Source organism: Sodiomyces alkalinus (genome assembly GCF_003711515.1).
Source record: "Sodiomyces alkalinus F11 unplaced genomic scaffold SODALscaffold_15, whole genome shotgun sequence".
Lineage (NCBI taxonomy): Eukaryota > Fungi > Ascomycota > Sordariomycetes > Glomerellales > Plectosphaerellaceae > Sodiomyces > Sodiomyces alkalinus.
In genome coordinates this window covers 561513-587997 of record NW_021167093.1, presented here as the reverse complement: position 1 = coordinate 587997, position 26485 = coordinate 561513, and the positions used below count along the sequence as shown (strand labels likewise).

General features: G+C 42.6%; 1 pseudogene across 1 annotated transcript; it reads left to right on the top strand.

Annotated features, from left to right (window-relative positions):
- Positions 1 to 23480: 23480 nt before the first annotated feature.
- On the top strand, positions 23481 to 23552 carry SODALDRAFT_t213 (annotated as a pseudogene). The gene has a single exon. The product of its transcript is annotated as a tRNA-OTHER (tRNA).
- Positions 23553 to 26485: the final 2933 nt, after the last annotated feature.

Here is a 26485-nt window from a genome sequence, read left to right as displayed (position 1 = left end):
ACGTATAAACCGATAAAGGTTAAGAGATAAGCCTTTAAAATTATCTAGAAGCAGGTTATAGAGAAGACACGTCTATATTACTATAACCCTAATTAAATAACGTTTGTTAATCTAGATACTAGCGGAAGTAGACTAGGCGTATTCCTTTTCTATCTCTTAGTACCGTGGGATAAGGGTAAAATCCTAGTTAACGTAATTTAGCCGATCCTTTTCCTATCTAGAAAGCTTATACTTATAGAGACATAATATAAAGCTATAAAGTTAGAGATCTATGCGTTAGTCTAGGCCTATAAAATATTATAAACTAGGCTATAATCCTATTGTTAATCGGTAATAGTCCTAATAGATTACTAAGCGACAAGAGGTATCGTTTACTAAACGTCTTTAAAGACGATAGATATTAATACGATAAAGCCTTAACTAATAGCTACTTCGACTTTCCTTAGCTAGTCCCTGCTAAAGGTACGCTATGTCCCTGGCCGGTAAAACCTGGTTCTAGACGCTTTATCTAGGCTGCCCGTCGTAGATAACGGGAACTCTTAGGAGTTAATAGGGTAGAAGAGAGCTAAGCGTATAGGTAAAGTAAAGCCGTTAAATACTAGTAAGTTAGACGATATTTAGACTAACTATAGCGATGCTCTATACGTATACATTACGTTAAAATATAAGAATTTAGATTAGGCTACTCTAACATATATCGTGGTTAATTATATAATATCTAATAGTCTACGAGACGAGTTTTAATAGGTATATAAATAAGATACGAAGTATTAACCTATTATAACCGAACTACGTGTATAGTAGAAGGGCGCTAAGAATTCGAGCGGTTATAAACAGAAGATTCTACCCGCTTATCTTTAAAACAGGCTATTATACATAGTCAGCGAAGACGATAGATTATAATTAATTATCCTATAAAAGCTAATACCTAAGATATTATAGATAGTGTATAACGGTAACTATTATTTTAGAGTTAATCGGATAATCCACGCGCTAAACGGTTTTAGCTTCCGCTAAAACCTAGCGGTAGTCACGGAATAGGTATAACACTATCCAGTATACCTCGAAAATACTATAGACCGGGAAAAGCCTTTAGGCGAGCTATAGCCGATTATACTACCTACTATACCTTTCTTAATAATTACGATCGATTTTATTATCGGCTTACCGCCAGTTAAATACCAGTATTCGTTCTAGACTCTTAAAAAGAAGCCTATTAACAGGTTTAATATACTACTAATAGTTACTTATAAGACTAGTAAGGAGACTATATTAATACCGGGCTACTCGACCTATATAGTAAAAGATTAGGCGAAGGTCTTCCTGCGGATACTATAGCTAATAGATTAGGGTCTACTAGTCCGTATTATCTCGGATTAAGATCCGAAATTCGTGTTAGAATTTTAGTAGGAATTCTGGAAATACTTAGGGACGTAGCTTATATTAGCTACGGTATAGTATTCGTAGACTAATAGCTCCTCGGAGTAAAAGAACTTAGTAGTTAAGATTATCCTACGATATTATATATTAATAAGCGATATTCCGTAGCTAGATATACTTCCTACGGTATAGCACGCCCTTAACTAAGCCTATATAGCGGCGTTAAACACTTCGCTAAATAAGTTTCTATTCGGTTTTAGACCGTAATCTACAGTAGATATAATAGCGAATATAGGTTTACCCTAGATATTCGATAAGGAATAGATAGACTATATTCGGCAATTACACTATCGGAAAGCAAACTATCTTATAGTAATTACTATAGCGGATATAAAAAGCCGTTACGATATTATACACAGACCGTATATATTCGAAGTCGACGAGTTAGTCTATCTACGGTTATATAAAGGATACAAGCTACTAGAATAAAGTAAGGATTCTTAAAGATAGTTGTAATAGCGTATTAGGCTATTCCGTATCGTTTAAGTAGTAAGTCCTCTAGTCTATAAGCTTAATTTTCCGTAATTATAGCGGGTATATAGAGTCGTGTCTATTATATAGCTTATCCTAGCCCCTATTAGAGATCCGTTTAGTAAAGAATAGACGAAGCTAGACCCAACCGTCGTTAATAAAAATAACGACGAATAATCTTCGTATAAAATCGAGAAGCTTCTGAAAAGGCGTATGGTTAGGCGAGGAGGACGTCCGTACACGGAATACCTAATCCGATAAAAAGGATAGCTAGATCAATATAACGAATAGTACCCTCGACAACTACTAATAAAGAATACGAGCGACCTTATTTACGAGTTTAAGAAATAATAGCCTATTACTATAGAGGAACTAACAGGAACTGATAAAAGGGTCGATAATCGAGTATTAATTAATAAAAGCGTGGTAAAACACTAAAAGCCGGTAGAAGTGCGGATATTATAAAAACGAAGAATAGACGATACGGAGTACCGCGAAGTTGACGATAAAGCCCTTTAACGTAGACAAAACGTATCTAACCAACCGAGTCCAGCCGTAAACAGAACTCTTTAACCGAACTCCGCTTTATTAGCGACACCGTGACCGCTTACAGCTAAAGTCTTTATTCCTAGACCCCTTATATCTCCCTTATATCGTATTTTACCCTGTACTTATATTATCCTTAAATTTAAGTCACGTTAGATTTTCCTTTACCTATATAAAGCGAGCTTATCCACACCTTACCTATTCACGTTTATAACAGGAGGCATTATTCTCTTTTAACCTTATAATAAAAGGATTCCTATAGTAATATTTCTATTCTCTATACTATACCCTTATGTAATTATTTTTCTTTCTCCTCCCTATATTAATTTTCTTTCGAGTAGACAGTCTGGTCGTATAGTGAATTTTCCTCTACACAGTTAATATTACCTAAGGCTATTTATACTATATATTTACTAATTCTCGACGGCTATAGGTTTAGAGCAACCTAAGCTATAATCTTACACTCTACTAAGATTCTCTAATATAGCGCTATAGTTAATGGACCTAGTCGGCGACGACCCTAGTATTATTAATAAAAGAGTCCTTATTGTTAGCTCTACGAGAATAAATATTGAGCTCCTTCGTACGATTTCTCAACACCTTTATAACAACTATAGATAGTATGAATAGTTCTATAATATACTGCTATTGTTATTAGTATAATAGTCTTCCACAGTATAGGAACGAGGAGTAATAGTAACTTTCTGTATAAGCTAGGCGGCAGTAGTCGGTAACGATAAAAATAAGCTTTAGAATCTTATTACAGATACTAGAAAGGATTACCTTGGCCCCTATATACGCAAGGTATAGTAGGTAGTATAGTACATCTCAATAAAAGGGGAAAATCGTAAATTTACGAGATAATAAGACGAATCGGCCATAGTATAGTAATAGATCAATACCGAGAATTGCCTCCTAGATAACGATAATACGCTATAAATATTTAAGAGAGCGCTAGAGGATATAGTAAAATATCGTTATTAGAAGGACGCGGGTTTTTGTAATACTAATTAGGACCTAATAACAGTAATAGACGATAGGCGGTAAAGGATAACCAGAGGAGGATTCACGATAGCGGATAAAACTATAACTATTTATAGCGATAACGAGTATAGTCTATATAGAATATAGCAGATAATCAAGCCATAAACTATCACACCGTAGATTATAACTACTAATAAGATAGGAACCAGTGTAGTAGTAGACCTAACTATAGCAGGAGCGGTGTCGTAACTTAATAATCTTATTAGACGTATATTTATAGACTAGCGATTTACGATCGTTACCGCTAGTAGACCTATTAATTAGTATCTAATTACTAGAGTAGAGAAACTAATCGGAATATCGCCGGACCTCTAAGATTCCGTTTAAACCACGGGCGCGCAATAAGAGTAAAATCGATAAAACCACTAGGACAGAGATTATAACTATTACCTCCCTCCCGGGATACTATCGCAGCGATACCGTAATACCGGCGTTATAGTATAGCCGGAAGAGTCGTGGGATAGCGTCGCCCCGACCTCGACTATACAGAATTCGTAACGAACCCACTTTTCGTAATATAAGCGCTCCCCCCCCGCCCGTGGCAGGATATAGCGCGGAACCGATATAAGACCGAAAAGGGACTACCACGCCCCCCGGAACTAAGGGTAACTAAGATTAGGGCAGAAATTTAGGCCCTACTAGCTAATAGGAACACGATTAATTAGGTTATAAAGCTAGTAAAGAAACTAATCACGATACGTAGCACCTATAAGGATACCGGTATAATACCGCTAGTATACCTATACGTATCCGTCTGCTACGTTATCTGTAAGGAACTCCGAAAAGGAATAAGCGGTATAAAAGAGACTTAGGCTAATATTATAGCCCGAGCACCCGCGGTAGCGCCGCTATAGGACCCCTCCCCCCCTAAAATAATCCCCGCTAAGCACTACCGGGAACTAATAGTCCGCTAAGGAACCCTCCCCGAAGACTAGCCCCTTAGAGCCAGGACCCTAAAGGAAGTTATTTAAGCTATAAACGCCACGACTACCTGATACAACGCCGTAGCGGCACGGAAGCTACTTAATAGAGATATCTACCTTACCTTTACTAAAAGGGTATAGTAGTAGACTACCTATAAGGAGTAATAAGTTAAAAAGGCCTTTAGTAAAAAAGTTACCCTAGCCGTATAAACCTACCCTACGCTTACTAAGGCTATCCCCCGGGAGGTCCTTAACGCCTTATCCGAGGAGGACCTACTAGTATCCCTATAAAATATAAACCCCGAGGCTAAAATCCTCTAAGTATAATAATAAGTACCCCGCCGTGATACTAGTAGGGTAACGCTCCTCCTTATCGAATCGGCTTTACCGGAAAGGGCAGTAAGCCTTATCCGGAATACCCTCCTCTTTAAAGGGGGTAGCTATATCTACGAACTATATAATCCTAACCTTAGCCCCCTAAGGTACTATAAATACCTATACTTCGGCTATAAGGCTAATAGCTACCTTATAGTAAGAGGGTATACCGCTATTATGCTAAGCCCAAAGTAGTGTACCTATAAGGGCTAAGACACTACGATACTATAGCGCCTAGCCGCTCCCGCCATTATACCGCCTATACTAGAGACTATAATACCTTTAATAATACGCCCTAGATTCCACCGGGAATACTAGGGCGTACCACGGGCGTACTATAGCTTATGCCATAGCACCCACGGGGTATACTATAGGTACCTCTAGGGTATACTATAGCTTCCCTAGGGTATAATTAGTGAATACCGGAGAATCCCCCGGGTTCCTATACGTAGAAGCTAAGGATTCTACGGGGTTTCCCCGTGAATACTTAAGTCCCGGGGGCGCGCGCCCCCTTAGCTTAAAGAAGACATCTTTATTACACCCTATTTTCTATACCTAAAGGTCGCTATTCCGAACCCTAGAAGCCCTAGGCCGAGAATACTGGCTGGCCAGAGATATACCTGGACGGGGCATATTAAATAGTAGTAACTAAGCTTTTAGGTAAGGTTTGTATACCGCCGCCCGGCGCGAACTACCTGTGCTAAGACTAAATAGGCACGACCGCTTATACTAGGCGAAGACGCCTCCCCTTTAATAGGTTTAGGCGTAGAGTAATAAAGGGAACCACCGTTAAGTATAGGAATAACGACTATACTAACCTGCACTAGCCGTGGAACCCGAGCTTTAATACCGCGATAACCTTCCTAACGGTTATTAGTCGGCGTAGGCGATCTTACTAACCTACACCGACGCTAACCGTTCTTAACGATCGCTAAAGGGCGTAGGATAGCGACTATACTATCCTATATACTAGCGTCCTCTATAGGACTAAGAGCCCTAATAAAGACTACGGGGCGTATTAAACCCCCCCCCCCCCTAAATCGCCTCCCCTTTACTAGGTCTAGGCGCGGAGTATACTAAGGTATCCACGGTCGCTAATTAAGCGTAGGAATAGCGCCTATACTAACCTGCACTAGCACCCACTATAGATTCCTAGCTCTAATATACTACTAATCTTCCTAATAATCGTAGCGATAACCTTCCTAATAATCGCTAAAGGGCGTAGAATAGCGACTATCCTATCCTATATATAAGCTCCCCTATAGCACTAAGCCACTCGATATTTTCGTCCCCCCCCCTTCACTATAGTACTAAGCTACTCGATAACCCCCCCCCTTTTTTTTCCCTTTTTCCGCGGAGTATAAGGGGAGCCAGCCTCCCCTTACCGTAATCTTCCCTTTAACTGTATTTCGCGGAGAATGTTTTCCTCCTAGCACGGCTCGCCTTTATCCGACTAGCTTAATATACCGAGAATATCCAAGGCTAGCGGCGTAGTAACCCTAAGAGGAAAAGCGTGGAACTAGTATTTATCGTGGAACTACTCGGCTTATCCTCCCTATTAAAGGGAGGGCTTCCCTTTATTCTATTAGCTTTTATCGGATTTACCTAAGGTCCCTCGGTTATCCTCCCTGATAAAGGGAGGGCTTCCCCTTATTCACCCGCCTTTATCGGATTTACCCAAGGTCCCTCGGCTTATCCTCCCTGCTAGAGGGAGGGCTTCCTTACGGCAGACTTACCTTTAACCGTGACCGATAAGTTCACTAAGACTACCCTTATCTACGGGCTATAGTATATACACCGCCGTGTCTATTATTTCTAACCGGGACCCTAACTTAAACTTCGGAATAACGCCGTGGAATACCGTAGCACCCCGAACGGCTAGATAGCCGGTCGAAGCGGAAGAACTAAACGGCAGAGATCTCTATTAGTATATTCCTCGCTAAGAACCTAGAGGTTTTATAAATAAGGACTATAGTTTAGCTGTAGTTTATATTACCGGCAATTTATAGTATAACCTATATAAGTATCGTGGTTTACTATTAGTTCCTTATATCCGCCCGTAGTATACCGCTATATAGTTACTCTATATCGTAGTTTACTATCTTCCCTAAACGTATCTCCGTTATTTTACTACGAATACTCCTATCCTTCCCTTATTACCTTTCCCTTTTTCCTTTTCCCTTTTTCCCTCTTCTTTCTTCCTTTTCCCTTCTTCCCTATCTATCGTGAATACTATCGCCGCTAGAGGACGCCCAGGGCTTATATCGCCCGGGGCAGATACTTAGGGATAAAAGCCGTTATATAGCTAAAGTTCGAATACCGCCGGCGAATAGCAAGACCTATACGAGTACCTTAGATACCGGAAGAAGCTATAAAGGCGTAGGAACTAACCGATATCTTTAAGGATAGATAAAGACCTTAGTTAATCTAAGGATAGCCTTAAATAAGATAGAGGTTCTAAGGGCGCTATAGCTAGGCGATATTAAAGAACCGCGAGCGTTAAAGAACCGCGAGACACTAAAGAACTACGAGGTACGCGGGGAACCAGAAGACTAAGGGTTATAAGGCACGCCGGCGACACGATATAAGATAAACGTTACCGCCGCCCTAGGTAACGACCGTGAACGCTAGGGAATAGTAAGAATAAGAAGAACTATAACCTATATATGCCTTTTATTAACCGCCGTAATAACACGGTTACTACGGCGCTCTACGCAGCGTTAGGAAAAATATAATCGCTCCTATAGCGTTAGCCTCTATTCCCCTTCTTTTCCTACTCACTACTAGCGCGATTATTTATATCGCTAATATAGTTCTCTATCGTTCTTTAAGGATTCACTATTATTCTTATAGTCTCCTACTTATAATTTCGTCGTCTTTAGAACGTATACCTATCTTCTATTAATTATTTTCCCCTTTATTCTCTATATATATAGGTATATACCTAAGCTCCCTATATCGCGAATATACTTCGTAGTTAAGATCCCTTCGTTATACTAACCCTTCAAGGACGTGGAATATAGGGAGATATTCGATAAAGCCTTTAGAAACCCTAAGAAGCTTGGCTCTGGGTTTACTAAAGAGGGTTATTTTAGGGCTATTATACTCTACGGCGGCGAAGAACGGCTAGAGAATAAACTATCGGCGCTAGGTACTAGGTTCGTACTTGAGAAGACTAGCTATAAAGCTAAGATCGCCGAGTTCTGTAGGTACGCGGAAAGGTTAGGATATAATTACCCCGAAACTCGTAATCTCGACCGAACCGTATTTATACCCGAGGAATACCCTAAGCTTTACTAGACTATCACTAAGGAAGAAGTAAAGAATATTATAAGCTAAGTCCCTTAGCCCGAGTTCTTACTAAAGGAAAACCCTAAGCTTATATCGTAGAACCGCCCCTAGACCCCGTTTAAGCACTATATTATAGTATAAGATACCGACGCCCCCCGTAATTATACGGGAAAATATATAAAAACGCCTTAGTTAACCCGCTTTACTAACACGGACTCCCCCGGTATTAGCTCTAGCCGAATAACCGCGTTCGTGGATCTTAAGGCTAAAGTAGACATCGCGAATACTATAGCCGATCTATTATCCGCTAATACTTCCTAGGTTAAGACCCTAAAGAAGTTAGCCATGTTAATAGTTCTAGGGTTTATACTATAGTATATCCGGAACTATATATATCTCTCTAAGGTAGTCTATAATATAGTTATAATAGAAGCCCAAGGAACTATAGTGCACGCGGATCTTAAGAAGAATATAGGCTAGTATACGAAGTAAGCTAATATAACTAATAAGCTTATTCGTAAGTTTCTCTATAGCCTCCCCACGGAAAAGGGTAAGGAAATAGCTAGGGTTATACTATCCGTCGAAGAATTCCTAGCTATAATACGCACGGGAGAAGAGCCTACGCTTACGCTAGTGTAGAAGCGCGCCGTACTATCCGATACTACGGGAGAGCCCCTAGCTAAACGGGTAATTAGTACGATAAATATAAATAAGGTATTACGTGATATTATTAAGAATATAGCTAGCCGCCTACGCGTTATAGGTATTAAGCCCGCCGAAGAGTTATAGGCTAAGGACGACTAAGCCGTTACTATTATCTGCTAATAAGGCTATGCGGTCGCCTTACCAGTCCTAGCTACTAAATTCGTGCTTACCACGCTTAAGGATAGCGCCGTTAAGAATAACGTCTGGAACGCTATAGATCTACTATTACTGCTAATAATATAGCGTATAGGTCGTATAATCGCTATCGCCCCCCTTACCCCTAATAGTTAGCTTATTAACGCACGCCGTGATACCCTAGTAAATATATTAACCGCTAACCCGGATAGAGCTATCGCTAGCGTTTAATACTGCGTCGCGCTATAGGCCGTTGAGGCGGACCGCTTAGCGGTGAACCTGGATAAGACCTACGTTAGCGATTAAGCCGAACTAGAGGCACGCGCCGCGGAGCTTACCTTAGACGAAGCGGCACTAGCGCTAAACCTGCCGTTAGATTAATAGGGTATCCTAATAGCTATACTATAGTCCGCTAACGAAAACGATAAGATTACTATACTAGAATAACTCCGTGGTTAGGTATACTAGACACTAAGGCCGCTAAGGCTCTATTAGGGAATATAGTGAAATATAATAGGGAAACGGTAAAATTATTTCCTTTAATCTACTTATTTACTCGCCTTAGTTTTACTAAGGAATACCGTGGGAAGAAACGCCGCGGCGTCGGTATGTATTTGTATTTATTTACTTTCTCTATTATCTCTTCGCCTAAATAGGTAGTAGGTAGTAATAGCGGCGGTCGCTATTAGGGCACCGCCGCGTAAGAATATTTTCCTTCTTCTTTTCAATTTAGTAACTCTAACTATATCGCGGCTTACTAGTATAACCGCGATACGCCTTAAGTAAGGCTATTATAGTTACCGGGGAAAGCCCGCGGGATATAGGACTTCTTTACCCGGGGTATATAATACGCCCTAGATTTTACCGGGAATACTAGGGCGTACCACGGGCGTGCTACGGGCGTACTATAACTTATACTATAGCACCCACGGGGTATACTATAGGTACCTTTAGGGTATACTATAGCTTCTCTAGGGTATAATTAGTGAATACCGGGGAATCCCCCGGGTTCCTATACGTAGAAGCCAAGGATTCTACGGGGTTTCCCCGTAAATACTTAAGTCCCGGGGGCGCGCGCCCCCTTAGCTTAGAGAAGACATCTTTATTACACCCTATTTTCTGTACCTAAAGGTCGCTATTCCGAACCCTAGAAGCCCTAGGTCCGATAGTACTGGCTGGCCAGAGATATGCCTGGACAGGGCATATTATTTAACGACTTATACCGACTACTAAGAAAAAAGACCGAGAAGACTCGCGAGGCGTATAAGTACTAAGCTAGAGATTTCGATATTACCCGCTAGACCGAAATAGTATACCCGCGGTAGCTATAGATCTTCCCCCTGATTATTATCGCCTAGGACTAAGACTAGCCCCTCCGTAAAGGCTAGGCACGCCCCCCAAAAAAGACTAGAGGATAGGAGGGCTCTCCGATACCGGGCCCGATAAGTGCCTATATAGTCCCCCGTGGGGCTAGTAAAGCACCGTAGTAAAAGCTATAAAGCTAGGTCTAGACCCCGGTTATACCGGATATATTACCTTAACCCCCCCCCTACTAACTAATAAGAATCTATATCCTTTTATAGAATATAAGGAGGAGTTAGGCGCGGCGGGAGCTCCCGCTTCGGTGCCGCGCCGAGTACGATATAATAGTAATCCAGGAACCCGGCCTTAACCCCTTCACGAAAAGCCTTACCTACCCCTCCCGGGGGGTATACCGGCTAATATAAGGAGGAGGCCGCGCCCTCCTATATATATATAAAAGATACTCGCTATATATATAGATATAGCAGGCCTACTATAATACCTATACAGTTATATTTAGGACTAAAGATAATACCCTTATAATCTAGTTAATCTACTCGGAGAACTACTAGTTAGCTAGGATCCCCTAGAATATACCCCTATAAGATATATTCGACTTAGTACCACCACGGGGCCGCCATATCCTTATAGGGGACTTTAACCTATACTACCCCCTATAGTTATAGCCACCGCGTTACTACCCCCGGGCCGATACCCTGCTTACCCTTACGACCCGGTAGAACCTAGACCTAATAACCCCCCCCCGGGACCACTACGTAGTACCGCCCGGGCCGGCGTGCTAGCACTATTAACCTTATATAGGCGACGCAGGGGCTCCGCTACGATTTCGGCGGCCTTAATAAAACTATTATCGGATTGGACCACTACTTATAGATAGCCTAGATCTATATAGAGATAAATACTATAGTGGGCGCCGTAACGATATTACCGCGGGACCTAAGCGGGCTCTACTAGGTCTAGAAAACCTTTAACTCCTCCTAGGTCCCCTGGCTTATAACTATATAACTATAGTAGACCGGCCCCCTTATAATACTAGGAGATATCGACTTAGCACTAAATAACCTAATCGGGGACCTTACGACTATAGCCGATACGACCGTATAGCGTCGCCGCGGGGGCACCCCCGGACTCCTACCTACCCCTTAGTAGAACGCGGAGCTAACCGCCCTTACCTAGGAAGTAAGGCGCCTCCACTGTAGATATATATCTAGGAAATCACGGAACCGATAGGATAAGTTCTAGGAAGTACAGAGGCGCCGCGATAAAGCTATAACGGTAGTAAAGCGGCTATACTAATAGCACCTACTATATAAGACTAAGAAGAACGATAACCTCCTCTAGTAACTATAGAAATAAGCTCGAATAAAATGGAATATACTGCCGGACCCCTTATTAGTACCGCCACTACGCTAAGATAATAACGATAGCCTAACTACTACACACGCGGAGAAAGCCGAAATCCTTAACCGGAAGTTCTTCCTACCCCCCGTCCCTACTACCCTTGGGCCCTTAAGCGCGGAATTTCCCCCTAAATAGGATATCCGCCGCGACGTCACCGTAGCGGATATATAGGGGCGCCTTAAGAAGACTAAACCCTAAGCGGTACTAGGACCCGATAGGCTCCTAGTAGGGCTCCTTAAAGTATATAGACCTCCCTTATACTAAAGACTAAGCGCTATCTTCTTAGTATACGTTAAAGCGGGTTATTACCCGAAGAGGTGCCGCCACGCTATTATAGTAGTCCTTAAGAAAAAGGCCGGCCGACGGCCGACTACGAGATAGTAAAAGGCTAATAACCGATATTACTCCTTAGTATAATAGGTAAAGTCTTTAAGGGGATACTAGCCGATTATATCGCCGCCGTAGTAGAGGAATATCGGCTCTTCCTAAAAGGATAGATAGGTAACCGGACCGGGCGGAGTATAAAGACGGTAGTATAAAGAGTTATAAAGGCTTCAAGGGCGAGCTAGGCCTATAGCGGTACCGCTTTAATACTCTAACTAGATATTAAAGGCGCCTTCGATACTATCCCTTACTCCCGCCTCCTTAAGGTACTCGAAAGGAAAGGATTCTCCTAATAGCTTATTACCCTAATTAGTAGCTTTCTCTAAGACCGTATAGCCTAACTATTACTCGATAGCGACATAGCCCCCCCGCGGTACCTCCGCGGGGGTATACTGTAAGGCTCCCTAATCTCCCCTATCCTCTTTATCCTATATATCTCTACCCTTTATAAGGAGCTAGAAAGGGTACCTAAAACGATAATAGTAGGATTTACCGATAATATAAATATTATCGCTTTTGGTAGGATAAAGGTATAAACACGGTACCGCCTTACCGCCGCGTAAAGTGCCTATCTAGACTAAGAGATAGCGAGCGGACTATAGTTCGAACCCGCTAAATACGTTTATATCCCCTTTATAAAGTCACGCTAACCCTCCTTTACCCCGTTCCCCCTTAGCGCTACTTCGGTACTAGTAGCGGAGGCGATAAGGCTCCTAAGCGTATAGCTTAATAAGAAACTCGACTTCCGATAACACGCTAAAAAGGTAAAGAGCCGACTAGCTATATAAATATACGCCCTCTTAAGGCTTAATATAGTAGTGTAGGGGTATAGCTTCACGGACGTAAAAAGACTATACCTTATAGTCGTAGGACTAATAATAGCCTACTACGCCTCGGCCGTTTATAAAATAAGGGCGAGCCCCTGGCACGGCCCTGTAGCGGCACTTATAGCGATATAGAACCGGTGCCTTAGACTAGTAGCCGGAGCCTATAGGGCTATACCAGTTAGGGCCCTTAAAAAAAAGACCTTTATCCCCCCCCTTAACCTATACCTCTTAAGCCTAAGTGCCCGAAAGATCCTCCGGATATAGGGAGAAGGGACTAAGGATAAGATATTAGCCGGAGTATATACCGCTGTAAGAGCCCTAATAACACCGAACCGGTATTATAGGACCTATACCGCCCTCGCGTAGATAGTATAGCTTACCGCCCTAATAACCTAGGCCAGAACCGCGCCCCCGCGGAAGGCCCTTATAAGGGAATAGGGTAAAGCCTAGATAAAAGCATAGCGGCCCTATACCTATACCGTAGCGGCACTAAGCCGCCCCCTAATATATTACTCCCTCCGGAAATATAGAGGGCTCCTTAAGCTATAGAGCTCCGTACTTACCTAGATTAGATTAGAAAAACTAGGCCTATAAGTATTCCTAGCTAAAGCGAGGGTACCGGGCTTCTTATTACCGCGGTGCCCTTACGGGGACGGAGGGGCGGAAATAGCGGAGCACGTAGTACTCTAATACTATAAGGTAACCGAGGAGGACCGTAGGAACCTCTTCGGTACCGTAAGGAGCCCACTTATAACTAAAGGAGATTTATACGACGCACTAAAATATAATACTAAGGCCGGGGTAGTTATAAGGTGGTTCCTATAACGGAAAAGGCTTAAGGACTTTCGCCTTACCCTTAAAGTTATAGAGGCCTACGAAAATAGCGACGGCACCGATATAAGACCAGATCGGGAATAGAATAGTATAATAAACTAGTTAAGTATTAGTAAGGGTCTTATAAGCCGGGACCCCGGCGGTATTAGCTTAGCACTAATAGGGCGCTACTAATTCTTATTATACTAATTCTTATCGTCCTTATCGCCCTTAGTAGCGCTAATACTACTCTTAATATACTTAAGGCCCTAAAAGGACTAATTAGCGAACTATTACCGCTAAGGGCCGTAATAGGGCTACAAGGAGACTACTTATAAGGTGCTCTAGAATTAGGTCTATCTTACTCTCCTAACGCCGTATCAGGTTAACTAACTCCTATAACTCCGCCGGCGCGGTGCCACCACGGCCGCGACCGGAAAGTAACGCCCGGTGTAGGGCCCGGCTAAAAGACTAGGACGCTATCCCTAGGCGCTCCTTAGCCTATAGCTTATTAGTAAGGAGATTACCACGGTACTATAGGAGGATACTTATAGCAGTAAAACCGTCGCCAGCGGCGGCCTTTACCGCTATGTACGCCTTATAAAGATCTATAAAACGCTACTACTGCTTTTTAGTAGTGGAGGGGACCTAGTAAGATAATTAGAATACGCTACTACGGTATACCTATAACACTATAACGGCACCGGTATAACTTATATTCTTATATAGACGCCGGCTATTAGTATATTAAAAACAGGCTATACTAATTCCTATAGTATTAAAGCAAGCCTTTATACCGTCTAGGTAAGTACCTAAGCGCTTACTATAACGTATATAACTACCCTAAGTCAGCCACTATAATACCGTATTAATACTACTAGGGCTTATATACGGTATAACCCTAATTAAACCTTTCTTATAGCGGTTATGATTATTATTAGTATTAGCATTATTACTAGGAGAAGATATCTACGGCTATTAGCACGCTATCGCGGAGGTATTACTACGCTATAAAGGAAGAAACTTATATTAAAGTATTATAACTAATTACTTCTATATATATATAGATTAATACTATAATATATAGTTAACCCTATACTACCACGCCACCGCGACGCCACCGCGAGACACTTATAGTGAAATTATAATAGGAATATAATAAGAGAACTAAAGGAGTTCACTAGTTAGTATAAACCGTAACGATAAACCTACGGGACCGTAAACGGGAATAGATTAGGAGGAAAACCTATAATAAACTCGCTAGCGTTATAGGAGGAAAAGGGAGGTTTAAGGTATAAAGGCCTTAGGGGATATTAACTATCTAAGTCTTATAATAGGGTAAGGCCTTTTCCCTACCTACCGCCGGATATAGCAGGAATCCACCTAAGGGGGGTAGGAGGCGTTTACCTCCTTACTCTTTTTATTAACCGAACGGAAAGACTAAAAGGCACGATGCTTAAGGGACGTAGGGAGACTAAGGCTAAAGAGCCGTAGCCGCCGTATAGCGGTAGCGCGGTAGCGCCCCCTTAGCCCCCTGCTCTACTACTGGAGATTAGCTTAGGCTAACTTACCTAACCACTAGTCTACAATACTTCCCGTTAGCTACTAGCCTAAAGGTAAGATCCAGATACGTAATAGGGAAGAACCGGGGCTATATCGGCCCCGTAGCGGCACCTATCCAAGTAAGGAAGTGTATAGAGGTTTTCCCCGGGCTTTACCCGGGTTTTCCCCTCTATAGCCACCCGAGAAGAACCGTATAGCCTAGGAAGGCTCCTATAGATTAGTCAGAATAGCGGAGTAAGATTAATAATAATAATACTAAACTAATCGGATCTATATTCTTCGACCCTACCGATTTAGTTAATAGACTAAAGGCTAAGATTACTCTAGAATATAAGGCGGTAAAGCACTATATTATCGTATTAGCGCTAAGAGATAGCGGAAAAGTCGGTAATAATTGGCTAAATATTCCTAACCGAGATAGAATCGTCTAATAAATAGTTAAATAGTATAATAACGGCTTTAATAATAGGTAACGTAAAAGGCTTACTTCGCCTAGCGATAATAGCGACTTTATAAATATATACTTTAAAAGATAAAGGACGATTAGTAATATCGGTATTAGGAATACGTAAACGGGGATATCCGGGTAAGTGGGTATAAACGCGTAACCCATATCTATAATATATTAGACGCCGGTATAACCGGCTCTTAATATAGTAGACTTATCGATATTAGAAGATAAGTTAATAAACGAGATTAGGTAACTATAGCGATAGCGTAATAACCTTAAAGTAACTATACGATAAAACTTTATCGACTATTAGTAAGATTATACACAGAAATTTAATAATACTAAAGCACTAATCGACGCTAAAAATAATAGTGCTAATAAGGAGCTTTAGGCCCTTAGATAAAGAGTTCTTAGGGTAAAGGCATACTAGGTATTATAATACTAAGTATTACTAAAATACGATATAACCTGAATAAGCTAACGCCGACGGTAACACCAGCGTAATTATAGCCGTAATCGTCGCAGCCGTAGCCGTAATTACAGCTACTATTACAGTCTTTATAACAACCATAATCTCTTTTATAATCACTACCTTAGTTATAGACGTAATCTCCGTAGTATTAGTCGTAGTTATAGTAGTAATATTTTATCCTTAGCGATAAGGAAGACTAGCTTAATAACTCGGAATTATATTAATATTTACTCTAATAAGCGATAGCAGGACTATATAAGATTTAGCTTTAGAATATTTATTCGTTACTCGCGACCTTTTATCGTTTCCTTTTGGCTTACTAAGACACTTATGTAAGAACCGATAATTTCTTTTTAATTTAATACGTGTATATAGCCCTAAAGCTATAGCACGAGTCTATTAAGGAGACTAAGCCTATAACGAGTATCAAGTTATTTATATAACCTATATATAAAAGTAAAGAATATACGAAGCAGAATTATTAGTCCGGGACTTATCCTTAAGTAGTGGTGCGCGCTCCCCGGAGTTCCCTAGACTCTAGGGTTCGATTATAGGTAGTGTGTGTGTATATACGCTTAATTACGCGTAATAGGGTATATACCCTCCCCCCCTAAAAAGGGTACGTACTAGAGGCAGTGTGGTTCCACTTATCAGCGCGTAAGCTAATAAATATCTCCCCGAACGTGCGGGGACCCCTATAACGTGCAGGAGCTCCGGGTAGGTCGCGCGCGAATTAAAATATTCGCGCACGATTAAGGGGAGTGGGATTCGAACCTATAGCCTTACGCGGCCACTAGGCGTGTCTACTACCTACGCTATCCCCCTAAAGAACCGGTAATAATTAGGACGATTGTATTTTTACGGGGAGGGTATTACTATATATATCTATATAGCTACCTTTATTATAGATAGATAAGTTAGTAAGCTACAGAGGTATATTAGATACCTCTACTATATAGCTCTATGAGGCTATACCTAGCTTAAAGACTATCTTCACTTCTTTATATCCTGATTATTCACACGTTTTTTTTTTCTTTTTTTATTATGCGTATATAGCCCTAAAGCTATGGCGCGGCGCCTATCGCCCTAAGGGCTAGAGGCTGTTAGAAGCTAGGTATAGTAAAATAGAGTGTACTAAATAAAGGAAATCCTCTATAATAATCTGCCTAAATAAACCCTAATAGATAACAAACCAAAGCAAAATAACTAGACCGCAGGAATCGTGGTTTACGCCCTGTACTACTCTGCCAAGGCTATTTTAGTAGCTAAAAGGTAGGCCTATAAGGCCTGTATTCCTTTCTTAGTACTAAATAATAGCGGCAGAGATAGCGGTAGGCCTGTTAGGGCTTCCCGTAGGGCTCTTCGTTCTTCTTTATAAAAAGGACAGGAAAGAATAAGGTATACAATATCCTGTATAGGGGAGCAGGGACAGGAATAGCGGTCGTTAGCGCAGTTTTAGGCCCTTTTTTAGTGGGTTTTCAGGTATCCGAAGCCGGTTTTTAACTGCGTAAAAGCCGATTTTACCCACCTAGGGCCTTATATTAGAAGTGGTTTTCGGGAGAAACGGAGGTTATCGCGGACTAGTCGCTAGTATAGACGGCCTAATCGAACCGATTTACCTCTTTTCTCCTCCTCCTCTTCGTGATGCTATAGAGTTTTCCAGTCTTAAATAAGGGCTTTATTTATCCGGCATTTTAGGTGGCTAAGGGTAACTAAACTAACGGATTTAGTAGCTTTTTCGGGGTTTAAGGCCCTTTAGCTATCTTATCCGCTAGTTTATTTCCTTCTATCCCCACGTGCGAGGGGCACTACTACACAGAAACCGATATACCTAGTAGTTTAAGGCGTGAAATAAGGTCTTTAGCTTCTATAGCCCACTATAAGGTGCGCTAAAGCTTTTAAATAACCGCCTAGAAATCACTAAAAATATAGCACTCTAGGGGCCTCGGCGTCTGCTCTAGGGCAGCGTAAAGGGCCTAGAGAATAGCATATAATTCAGCGTCTGCGACTTCGGCAGCGGCCCCTAGGTTACAGCCTATAGCTTTACAGGGCCTTCCGGTATTAGTCTATTATATTATAGCGGCTATTGCCTGCGAGGGTCCTTTAGGGGGCCTAGTAGGGTGGCCTAGGGAGCCGTCGGTATAGAAAACAGCAGCCTATTCCCCTAGGCCTTATTATATTTCAGCGAGGGCTTCGAGGTAGGCTATTTTCTAATCGAGGGTATCGGGGCTAGGGCTAGGGTTAGTGGCTATAATAGGCCGGTCTTTAGGGAAAAAGGGCCTTAGAGCCGCTAAGGGTTCCGAAGCCTAGGGGGCCTCCTACCTAGTCGAAGGGCCCTTAATATCCTAAGACTAACCTATTAAAGCCGGTATTTCTAGGCCTAGCCTAAATAGCTGTGTACTAGGTAGGAGGTTCTATAGCTGGTTTAGGCCTTCGTGGTTTTCGCTTAGTAGGAGCTAGCGTCTAGTAGGGTGGTTCGGTAGGAAGTTTAAGGTTCTAAAGGCATAAAGCCTATTAGACCTAGTTAACCGAACCGCCGTTAGGGGGACTACTGCTTCGAGTTCTAGAGGCCGTAACGGGGCCCCCTTAAAAGCATCTAAGGCCCTGACTAGGGCCCTGTACTATAATCGTTCTAGACGATCTATAAGATGTTTTTTCGGTGATTTAGGGTTCTACCAGAGCTACGAGCCAAAATCGGCTAGGGAGGTAATACAGGCTATATATAGCTGCCTTAGGGCCTTAAAAGAAAGACCTCTTTACGAGCTAGCTAGCCTGTGTAGTCTGTTTAGGGCCCCTGAAGCTGAATTTAAACGTTTTTCGACGTGGGGTTTAAAGGATAGCTTAGGATTAAACTAGACCCCTAGCCACCTAATAGCACCTAGCGTAGGTTTAACTAGGTGCCCCCCTATAGTAGTTGGAGTGTCTTCTTTAAAGTGTCTTCGGTGGAAGTAAATAAGCTCTGTTTTTTTAGTGTTAAAGAGGACTTAGTTAACTTTTGCTACGTCGAAAAGGGAGGCTACGGCTTTTTCTAGGGTTTTATAGTTTTTCCTAGTCGATGTAGATACTGTAGATAGCTGGAAATCGTCGATATAGGATAGCTAAAGGCCCTGAAAATCCGGCCCCGCTCTAACCTTCCTAATATAAACTAGGAATAGGATAGGGGAAACGGGGGAGCCTTATAGAACCCCTATAGTTAGGGGGGTAGGCTACTAGGCCTGCCCCTCGAAAGCTAGTTGGATACGCCTATTTTCTGTGAAAGAGGCTATATATTTAACTAGGTTCGGGGGAAAGTATAGTTCTTAAAGGGTCCTGAGTAGCTAAGGACGGGCGACGTAATCGAAGGCTCCCTTAATATCTAAAAATAGCGTAGAAATCACCGGATTCTAGTGTGATTGACGCTGTTTTTCGATAAAGTGGAGGAGGAGAAAGGCCGTATCGATAGCAGAGCGTTATCTTCTACCCCCTATTTAACTAGGGTGTAGAAGGTCGTCGCGGGTATTAGCTATAAAGCTAAGCCTAGTAGCTATAACCCTCTCGAGGACTTTACCTAAGCAGTTTAGAAGGGCTATAATCCTATAAGACTTAGGATTAGAATAGTCCTTCTTCCCTGGCTTCGGTAAGACGACCCCTAGGGCTTTTTTCTAGTAGGTAGGGTGGTAGCCTGCCAAAAGCAGGGCTAAATAGGCTTATAAAAAGGACCCGGGGATAACCTTATAGGCCTACTAGATCGGGTTTAGACTAATCCTATTAGGCCCTAGGGCTTTCCCCTTAGCGGCGCCGAATATAGCGCGCTATAGTTCGGCAGCCTAAAGGCTAGGCCACTCCCACAGTCTTCTAAGGCCCTTACTACGTGATCTAGTCAGGCTCTAGGGGCCGTTCGAAGGGTAGGAGGGGCCTAGGCCCCCTAAAGGGCCTATAAATATAGGGGCTTTAGGGGCGTTGGTGGCGGAAGAAGAAAAAGAAGAAGAAGAGGAGGAAAAGGATAGTACTAGAAAAAGGGTGTGAAGTAGGGCGTTATATTTATCTTCGAAGGCGTAGGCCTTCTGCTTCGTAGGCGTTTAAGTCGGTGGGATTTTCGCGTTAAGACCGCTTTTCGTATAGTTATAGGCCTTAAAGATTTTAGGGCCTTCGGTGTGGGCTAGGAAGGCCTCCTAGTGGTTATTCTTTACTATTTTTACCGCCCTATAGTAAACGTTCCGAGCTTCTTTCCAGGAGCTTTCTAAAGACGCTATCTAGGTAGCCGAAGTGCCCTTTTAAGACGTCTTTCTAAATACCCTAAAAGCCCTACTAGCTGATTTTCGTAGGGCTTTTAGCTCTTTAGTCTACAAGGGCTTCGAACGCTCTACTACCTTTTAACTTAGGCACTATAGCCTAAAGCGCTAGGGTAATAGTGTCTAAGAGGTATCGACCTAAAGAGTCCTAGTCCGAGGCGTTAATAGCCTGTTAGAGGTTCCGGTTAAGGCTAGGTTCTAGGCTCTTTAGGGTACTAGAAAACAGGTCCTAATCAGCTAGCTTATAGTTATAAGCCGGCGGGAGAGACCTATTTATAGGACCTTTAGAACCTAAGATAGTAGCCGAAAGGAGGATAGCGCGGTGTAAAGAGGTAGTGTTTTTAATATATTCCCACTTATCGAAGCGGAGACGATTAAAGTCGGGCATATAAAAGGCTAGGTCTATAACCGACTCTTAACGAAGATTAGACCTAAAAAAGGTCCCCCAGTTTAGGTTAACTTCTTTAGAATCCACTAAACAGGTAGCTCCGAGGCTATCTAAACAGTCTACTAGGGCCTAGGCCTTAGTAGAAGCCTAGTTAGTAGCAGCTCCGTTCCACTACTAGTGGTTTCTATTAAAGTCCCCTATACTAAGAGTAGGCTTAAGGACTTATAGGCCCTATAGCACTCGATCCTCGGTCCAGGGCCGGTTTCTAGGGCCTAAAAAAGAGGGGAAAGAAGAAGAAAAAGAAGACGTGGAAGAGGTAGAAGGGGTAGGGCTAAGGGGCCGCCCTCGGCCTATCGTTTCGGGGTCCTATTCTATTTAATTATAGACGTGTAGAATATAAAAGGTCTATAGATAATAAACCTCTATAATCTACGCGTCTATACCGTCTAGAAGGTTATCGCGTTATGAAAATTGGATACTAAAGCCCTTTCTTATATAAGTAAGGACCCTAGGCTTACTAGGGAAGAACTAAGTTTTTTAGGATATAGGCGTGACGGTGTAGAACACAGGGTGGTTCCGAATAAACCACCCTTCTAGTATCGAGACGCAGGCTAGTTACTAAATGAAGACTATATTAGCCGAAGCCTCTAAAGCCTATTCTAGGATAGCCTCTTATATCGGGGCCTATTTATCGACGTTATAATAAATAAACCGGATATCTTTCGAACTAAAAGGCTCTTTATTTATAGAATTTTAGGGTTTTATGGCTCGAAAGACCTCGTTGTCCCTGCTAAAGGGGGGGTAATCTCCCTCGTAGTTATAGCACTTATAGGTCTTATACTCGTAGTCTCCGTATTCTTCACACTCGTTATAGTAGTGGTATTCTTCCCTATAGCCTTTAACGGCATAGACAGGGCAGGAAACTAGGCTTTTACAGGTCCCTCGGGTATACCCGAATTTCCAGCATTTAGAGCACTAGGTTCTAGGGATTATAGGCCTATATTTATAGACCTTTAGCCGCTAGCTGGCTATATAGAGCCCCTATTTCAGGCAGTACTTCTATTCTTTAGTGGAGGGTATAGAAATAACCGCTATACCGTAAAACGCGTTTAGAGCCCCTAGCCACCGAGGCTTCCCTACTACCCTAATAGGGTTGAAGGTACCGATTTCGGTGGCTAGGTCCTATAAACCTAGGCCCTATTATAGGCTTCTGTTTAGGGCCTCTTACGGCGGCTCGGAAGGGTTAGCTAAAAGGGGTATCGCTACCCCTAGCCCTAAAGGCTCTAGAAGGCACCTATTTAATAATAAGCTTAAACCAGTCGCCTATAGGCTAGGGGGGTCAAACGGGGAGGTTTAGCTCTTTAAACCACTAATTCTACGAGTCTAGGAGCTATGAAACGCTGTATTTCGGCCCCGGGGTTAAGATAAGGTTCCCGTTAGTCGACCGGTTAATAGCCGTAACTACAGGGAATTATAGGGCCTTATTAAGCTTATTTCGAAGCGCGAGGGGGTCGAAGTTTTCCCTAGGAATCGCTGCCCCTGCTATAGGCTATAAAACAACCTTAGGAACCTTTTTAGGGTCTACTAGGAGGGGTGCTAGGGGTATAGATATCGGGGTAGGGGCTAAGGGTACTAAAGCCCCTAAAATAGGGGCCTAGGGTGCTATAGAGCCTTTTTTCCTCTTTATAGCTTCGCTATAAAGGGGCTTAGGCTATTCTGTAAGCCTACGAACTGCCTAGGCTAATTCGTCGACCTTCTATTCGAGTATAGGAGGCTAAGTGGCTTCTAGAACTTTATTAATAGCAGATATAAGCCCTACGGATAGGGCCTTAATCTAGGGGGCAGGGTTAAGGATATAGGCCTATTAAAGCAGCTAAAGAGCCTGTTAGAGTAGTTCCTTAGCCTATGCCTTACTAGCCGATCTACTCGACTTCTAGGGCTCGGCCGAGGTTTTTCTAGGGGCTTTAGCTATTCCGGGGGCCCTTTTAGCCTATTTAGAGCCTAAGAGGCTCGGTCTTTTAGCAGGGGGGCCTCTAGAGGCAGGGGGGGCCCTAGAGGGCGTTTCGAAAGCGCCTTCGGCTTCTGAGTCCGAGGGGGATTCGATTCGGGTCCTAGAAAAGCGTCTAGGAGTAGGCGTAAAGGGGCTAAGGTGCCCTTTTAAATTCAGGGGCGTAGCGAGGGTTAAATTCTCTATATTAGAGGTATTACCTTTATCCACCTTCCCTAGTCCCTCTATAGTTATAGGGGCCTTAGGGGGGGGGCGTTAGGGGCGTTAAGGGCGTTAGGGGCGTTAGGGGCGTTATTATAGCTAGCGTTATAGCTAGTGGGTTATTATTTATAGCGTTATGGTTGGGTGGAGGTTAGGGGTGCGGCTCTGCGCGGCTAGGCCTGTTGCTTTGTCAGCGTGGGCGTACGGGCTATATTAGACTTTTCCCCCGCACGCGGGGGAGTAGGCCCATTTCTAGGCATTTTCGCACTTATAATACGCCTAAATTAGCGCCTACGCGATACAGGGCTATAGATAGGCGTATAGAGCTTAAAAAGAGCTATCGATTAATATAGGTTTTAAGTGGTTTAGGGCATTTGCGCGTAAAACGTAGGTCCCCCTATATAAGTTATAAGAAGGATATATTCACACGTTTATAACGCCGTATCCAGGGGGAATAGCGTAGGTGGTAGACACGCCTAGTGGCCGCGTAAGGCCGTGGGTTCGAATCCCACTCCCCTTAATCGTGCGCGAATTTTTTAATTCGCGCGCGACCTACCCGGAGCTCCTACATGTTATAGGGGTCCCCGTATATTCGGGGAGATATTTATTAGCTTACGCGCTAATAAGTGGAACTATACTGCCTCTAGTATATACCCTATTACGCGTAATCAAGCGTATATATATATACACTACCTACGATCGAACCCTAGAGCCTAGGGAACTCCGGGGAGCGCATACCACTACTTAAGGATAAGTCCCGGACTAATAATTCTGCTTTATATATTCTTTACTTTTATATATAGGTTATATAAATAACTAGATACTCGTGATGGGCTTAGTCTCCTTAATAGACTTATGCTATAGCTTTAGGGCTATATACACATATTAAATTAAAAAAATAAGAAAAAAGAAAAACCGCCGTATCCTGTATATTAGAGCTGTATAGCTTAAGGAACTCTCTATATTTCTAAAGGGAGTGTTATATTAACTGACGGCTCGGTACCGCTATAGTATAGGTATAAGGCCTCTATAGTTCCATCTAGGCTCGGCCCTACACCTTTATTAGGGCCTTCCTTAGAGGTAAGGCCCCCCGCCTAGACTATTAAGGCGGTTAGTTAGGCAGTCTATAAAAGAGCCGCGTGTATCTTATAGTATTAATTCGGTACCGCGAGGGCTCTTGCTGCGGCGAATACCCTGGTTAGTATTTTATCCTCGGTACCCTTTTCCTAGATCCGGAGGACCTTCCGGGCACTAAGGCTTAAGAGGTATAGATTAAGGTGGGGGATAAAGGTCTCCTTTTCGAGGACCCTAATAGGTATAGCCTTATAGGCTCCTACTATAAGTCTAAGGTACTAGTTTTATACAGCGATAAGTAAGACTACGGGGCTATATTAAGGGTCTACTCTAATCTTATTAACGGCTAAATATAGTAGGCTATTACCGGTCTAATTATTATAAGATATAGCCTCCTTATATCCGTAAAGCTATACCTCTATACTACTATACTAAGCCTTAGGAGGGTATATACTTAGGTAGCTACGCGACTCTTTACCTCCTTAGCGTATTATCGGAAGTCGAGTTTTCTATTTAGCTAGACCCCTAGGAGCCTTATCGTCTTTATTACCGGTACTAACATAGTGCTAAAGGGGACTAGCGTGGGTAAAGGTTAACGCGATTTCGTAAAAGGGATATAGGTATACTTCCTAGTTTAAGCAGGTTCGCTACGCGGTAATAAAGTAGCGTTGCATTTATACCTCGGTTCTCCTAAAAGCGATAATATTCGTATTATCTATAAAGCCTATTACTATGATTTTAGGGGTCTCCTTTAGCTCCTTACAAAGGGTAAAGATATAAAGAATAAAAAGAATAAAGGATATTAATAAGCCTTATAGGACGCCTCCCCGGAGGTACCGCGGGGGGGCTATCTCGCTATTAAGTAGTAGTTAGGCTATACGGTCTTAGAGAAAACTGCTTACTAGTATAGTAAGCTAAGGGGGTAACCCTTTCCTCTTAAGTACTCCGAGGAGTTAAGTATAGGGAATAGTATTAAAAGTACCCTTAATATCTAGTTAGAGTATTAAAGCGGTGCCGGTATACGCCTAGCTCGCCTTTACGGCTTCTATGACTCTTTATACCGCTATCTTAGTACTTCGCCTTAATCGGTTACCTATTTACCTTTCTAGGAGGAGCCGATACTCCTCCTCCGCTATAACAGCAATATAGTTAGCGAGTATCCTTTTAAGGACTATACCTATTATATTAAGGAGCGATATCGGTTATTACCCTTTCGCTATCTTAGAGTCGGCCGGCGGCTAACCTTGTTTCCTTAGTATTATTACGGTACCGTAGCGGCACCTTTTCGGGTAATAGCTCGCTTCGAGGTACGCTATAAAGATTATACTTAGTCTTTAGTATAAAGGGGCTTTATAGGTCTTTAAGAGCCCTGCTAGGAGTCCGTCTAGTCTTAGTACCGCCTAAGGCTTAGTTTTCTTAAAGCGCCCCTATATATCTGCTTCGGTAATATCGCGGCAGATATCCTACCTAGGGGGGAGTATTATACCTAGTAGCCTATAAGTGGTAAGGTAGGGGGGAGGAGAACTTCTAGCTTAGGACTTGGGCTTTCTCAGCGTATAAGGTAGCTAGGCTATCGCTATTATCTCGGCGTAGTGGTAGTACCGATAAGAGGTCCGGCGGTACTTCGCCCTTAGTTCTTACCTATTTCTAACGTCGTTAAAGGAGGTTATCGTTCTTCCCTGTTAAGTATAATAGATATCGCTAGTATAAGCGCTTCTATACCGCTAGGGCCTTATCTCGGCACCTCTCCGCCGACTAAAACTTATCCTACTAGTTGTATAATTTCCTTACCGTATATCTACCGTAAAGGCGCTATACCTCCTAAGTAAGAGCGGTTAGCTCCGCGGTCTACTAAGGGGTAAGTAGGAGTCCGGGGGTGCCGCCGCGGTGACGCGGTACGGCCTTATCGGCTAGGATTATAAGGTCTAGAATAAGGTTATCTAATACTAAGTCGATATCTTCTAGTATTATAAAGGGGCCGGTCTACTATAGTTACGTGGTAGTAAGCTAAGGGACCTCTAAGGGGTTAAAGTCTCTCTAGACCTAATAGAGCTTAGCTAGGCCCTATAGTAGTATCGTCGTGGTGCTCGCCGTAGTATCTATCTCTATATAGATTCGGACTATCTATAAGTAGTAATCCGACTCTATAACGGTCTTATTAGGGCCGCTAAAGTTATAGCAGAGCCCTTATATCACCTATATAAGGTTAATAGTATTAGCACACTAGTCCGGGTAGTGTTATATAGTAGTTCCGGGGGGGGGGTTATTAGGTCTAGGTTATAATAGGTTATAAGGGTAAGTAGGGTATTAGCCTAGAGGCAGTATCGCGGCGGCTATAATTATATAGGGTAGTATAGGTTAAAGTCCCCTATAAGGATA